The sequence below is a fragment of the Morone saxatilis genome, unplaced genomic scaffold (assembly GCF_004916995.1).
Source record: "Morone saxatilis isolate NCDOM2014 unplaced genomic scaffold, NCSU_SB_2.0 Contig6, whole genome shotgun sequence".
Classification (NCBI taxonomy): domain Eukaryota; kingdom Metazoa; phylum Chordata; class Actinopteri; family Moronidae; genus Morone; species Morone saxatilis.
The window spans coordinates 1,960,381-1,965,429 of NW_023340206.1; the positions used below are offsets into that span (position 1 = coordinate 1,960,381).

Genomic DNA, 5,049 nt, shown 5'->3' on the forward strand with positions numbered 1-5,049 from the left:
AATACGAGCTGCTGGAGGAACAAGTCTTCAGAGATGCTGGAATAGGTGATGCCAGTTTTGAGGAGATAAACAGAAAGCAGCTGTACAGTCTGGCTGCACTGCGGTGAGCTTACTGTGTGTTTCACCAGCAAATCCTCGTGTATTATGAGAACATTTTTATATTCCATTTTAAACCACAAAAGAAAAAGAAAAAAAGATACTACAGGCATTTTATAAGAACCACCACAGGGAGCACTGGGTTAGTCCTTTAAATGCTGGTCCTGGTGCAGCAAGATTTTAACTTACCTACTGAAATGATTCCAACTAAGTTCATCAAACGAAATTTACATTTAAATTACATTATGAACAAACTACAGCATAAGATAAAGGTTTCATATCTTTATCTCATAATTGGAAGATAGTTCTCTCATCTAATGGGCTTCCGTAGGTAAACAACACCTCTCCCTACAGCTGCTTTTGTTTGCAGAATGTCGCGATAATAAACAGCAGAGAACTGTAAGTGAAGTTCACCTCGTTCGCTGTAACGACATCAGCACGAAATTAAATGAAACGGCTGCCTCCTGTTGGTGCGTCCTACCCGCCGCGTTGGCCAGCAGGACACGGTCATAAATCAACAAAAATGAAAGATTTGTGAATGGAGTTTGGCGTGACGCACAGGAGAGAACAGCACGTATCGTGGGACCTCCTTGTTTTTCTCAATGAAGTGAANNGGGGGGGGGGCAGCTCACCATTGAGAAATTTGCCACAGAGCACAGAGAAAGATTCACGGTGCTAACAGGCCGTAAAGACAGCTGCTGCAAACGGAAATACCGCGCTGCCGACCTGACAGATGCGGGGAAATGGACGCAATGTTGCCTTTGATTTTCAGAAAATGGCGTTCGCCTCTTAACCCATATCTGCTCCCCTCTCTGCCAGCAACACACCGACGGTCCCCGCTTGACGTTTATGTCACAAAACAAAGCAAAACAAGCCCGCGCATGTACACTAGCTTTTATTCAAGTAAAAGAATAATAATGCGGGACTCACTTGATAAGTGAAGTTTCTTGGCAGTGTGAAAAATGAAGTGGACGCAGATTTCCTCCCCTACATCCCCTGCAGCTCCTCGAATAAAAACTCGGCTGTGGATTTTTCTCAATGAAGAGCTCCGATCGCTGGATCTAAACCGTGCCCTTTGCTGCGCTCCCATTGGCTGAACGCAAAGTCAGTCAAAGGGCGGGCCAATCGTGTTCAAGGCTGCACTGACGTCCGTCCCTTGTGTTTTTTATGAATGGCTGCGTTTCATTCATGGAGCCACAGCTCTCTTAAAGGGCCAGAGCTCCCATTCCATTAAATAACTAAGTAAACAAATGAATACATACATAAATCCAAAATAACTTCTCAGTCGTAAATGTAAATGATTACATAATCGTAAAAAATTGCAAGTAAATGATTGTCATGGCTTTACGCTCAATTTGTAATAATTACCTGAAATTCTATTCAATACACTTAATTTGATTCAACAATATACAAAACAATTTAACTCTACATCCAATAATAGTTTATATATATATATATTAGACATTTATTAATGAAAACCAACTAGTTGCTTTTAAATTGCTGATTGTTTTATGGTGACCATTGCTCATGGGACTTATATATAATCTGGCACAATGACATAACTGAGAAAATGAATCATTAACTATTTCATTAAACAATAATTAATCATTTAATCAATTTAATCAAAGCAAAAATACCACCAGACCTGTTTGCAGTTTCTCAAGATGTGACTGATTTCTGTTATGTATCATGGTCTTTTTGGTTGTGTTTTTTGACCTGTTGGTCAAAGATGTCACTCCTGAGCTGTTGGGCATTAATGATGTGCATTGTTCCCTCAAATTTTCTAGCATTTATATACTAAAAACAATTCAATCAACTGAGCATAACTGATATTGAAATATTCATTAATGTTTAGTTGCATTTAGTTGCTGGAACATTGCAATGCTTTTGTTGAAGTGTAGATCATACTGTACCACCTCTTTGCAGACTTGTCAACATGATAGAATTTAATCAAGGTTTAGCACATGACTGGCTTCAAAGTCCATGTCATCTCAGTGGGTGGCAGAGCACTTTCTCCACTTTTAATCCACTTTGATCTCTGTTTCCACTTCATTACCCGAACCACTGCAAGAGTGTCACCCCCTGATCATGTGCCATAAACCGTGGTATTTAGTGCTTTTATCAGGCCAGCAGTGAGGGTTTCCATAAAGTACCGTCTTTGAATAACTGACTGAGCCACATTTAATAATGAAAGGAAATCTACAGTGTATTAAACCACTGCAGTTACCGCACTTTGCTCCAGAATTGGACAAAAAAAGACAGAAGGTTTGATAGTTAGGAGCCAGCCCCTGATACAACACGCATCACCTCACTGAACATTTTAATCAAAGCCATCACTCTGCTTCATGAATAATCGCCCAGAAACAACAGCGTTAAGTGTAAATTGTATGCCAATACTATAATCATCCTCAACTTTAGTGGGTTACCGCTAGCTCTTACTGTATTGAGGAAAGTTCTTAACTGCAAACAACTAAACTATAGATTCAATCATCAATTCATTTCACCATCTTTATTGTTCTTTTCTTTTTTCATGGTTCAAAATTCTGCTAAACCTTTTGGCCTTCTTAACAGGGGCGTTATGCCAAGATGTTGTGAGACATTTCCGGGGTTAGGGCTCCCAGGCAACAAAACAGCAGCTATAGGATATTTTCAATCCAGTCCATGATTACTAGAGTGCCTAAAATATCTTGGCATATCATTTGGGAAAAACATGATTTGTCCAGTAAAAAAAAAAGCATCCCGTAGAACCACCTCATATTTGTATCACTGCCTTCAACATGAAACCATAGCACGAGAAGGCAGTTGATACAAAATATGATGTTGAGGTATGATAATTTTCACTCCTGCCACCTAAACGAAGGAATTCTCTGTTATTGTGATGTTATTATTTTTAAGTTATATAACAACAGGGTAGGGTGGGAATTGGGTAAAAAACTGCAAAAGAGTACATTCACAGAATGCATGTTTAGCTTTTGTGTCTTCGTATGTCCATTGGTCCATAAGCTTAACTAACAAGCTAGTAGCAAGCTTGCTCACTGAGTCACCACACTGAATGAAACATGACACACACAAGGCAACAACACCCCATCAATGTTAAGGGTGGACCTATAGATACCGGATATTTCTGCAATAATTAACTTTTGTCCATTGACTTTCTGGTCCAGAGAGGAAATACACAAAGTTTGAAGTATTTTCAAAGCTAAAAAATAAAAGATTAAAAAGATTCTGGGCATGCAATGTATTTAACACTGTTCCAAATTGAATGAAAGACTAGCCGTATCATGTCTAATAAGGTACAGAAGATTTCAAGTCTATATCTGATTGAGTCACAGAACTGTCAATTCACTACAGCTTGAAATGATGTCTGTCTGATGTAAACCCATCATTGCACTAGACCAACATAGAGAAATAAAGTGAGATTTTAACAATAGAAACAAGGCGTCTTAAAATTAGCTAAGCAGAAGGAACAACCGACCACTAATATAACACTAATTACTGCATCTTAGACAATAGAATATATGTTGCATCATGTGCACTGAGCCATTTGTTGATACTTGCTTTCAGTCTTGTCTTATGACATCAGACTCGATGACCTTTACAGGTGGATGTTTTTTTTTATCTGTTTTGCAGGGTGCAGCGACTGTTTGTTGTTCTACTTAGAAAACTGCTTGTTCAGCGCTGGAGCCATGAACGGATCCGTGTGTGATAAAAAATTCCAGTTCAAACATCAGCTTGAAGCTCATGCAGCTCTGTTACGATTTGCAACCTCTCCCGTTTGCTCGGCCATCACGTGTCTGACTTGTTCAGTATCACATCAATTGATTTTTATTCTTCCATTTTGCAGATAACAGCATATTATCATCGACAACATCCTGTTGTCAGAAATTTAGTTTTACAGTTCTTATCAAATGTGTTGCCAGGCTGCGTTATGGTTTTAATGATGTCTCTTACTTCTTAAAGCTTTTTAAATAAATACTCCCCAAATTATGATATATTATTGTTCTTGTTTTTAGCAATAATGCAAAGTTACAGCGTCCAATACATGTGTTGAACAGTAGTAACAAAAATGGTAAAATTGAAAAAGAGGGTTACGGTTAGGTTTTTCATCATTATGATATATTTATCCTATACCTTGTGTTTTCTCTTTAAAAAATTTTAATAATTCTATAATCAGATAAATGCCTTTTATTGTTGATGTTCATTACAAAACAAATTAATAATACCATCTGATGAATTTAAGTTACAAAGCTAGTTTAAACGATTATAAAAAATATATCTAATATAATAATGAGTATGATTTAAAGAAAGAATATCCTACCAAAATAAGGAAATGATGATCACAGGTCTGTAAAAGTATAAATCCAGATGAAGTAAAACCAAAAGAGCACTTGGACTGATTACCGTTTTGTGTTAAATTAGACTTCTTCTGACTTGTCGGATAGTACCAACAATTCTTTCACGTTTCTCCAGAGTTTCAACCAGCACCAGCACTTGATGCTGTATGAGAATATTCTGACCCCCAGTGGAGGATGAAAAAGTGCAATTTATGAGGTAAAAGTCAAATTTATGAAGAAAATTATTATATTATCATGACATGTTATGTCGCAATTATGATTAATATCTAATAATATGAGCTGACCATGGGGATATTTTTCATTCTTATTTTGTTATTGTGCTGGCGGGAAATGGGCTTCCCTACACATATTTACAGGAACACCGGTGTATAAAGCAACAGGAAGTTAGTTATTGTAGTTCAGACATAACTTGGTAAAATCTGCATAACATAACAAACTGACATGAACCACGCACACGTACATTGCAAGTAAACTTCCACAAATCTGTTTAGGAATCATATAAAAGCTCATAATAATTTAAGGACTTGACTGAAGTTTTCTTAAATGAAGTGAATCCATGATAGCTGTCTGTACATGCACTTCCTGTTTATACTGCAAA

At 37.3% G+C, this 5,049-nt stretch overlaps 1 protein-coding gene across 1 annotated transcript in view; it reads right to left on the reverse strand.

Moving 5' to 3' along the window:
* The window catches only part of LOC118340138 (ETS translocation variant 5-like), a gene marked incomplete in the record, with an annotated part of 5,454 nt that extends 4,354 nt beyond the window's left edge, over positions 1-1,100 (reverse strand). Inside the window, 1 exon segment of the mRNA XM_035678005.1 lies at positions 1,027-1,100.
* Between the last annotated feature and the right edge of the window lie 3,949 nt (positions 1,101-5,049).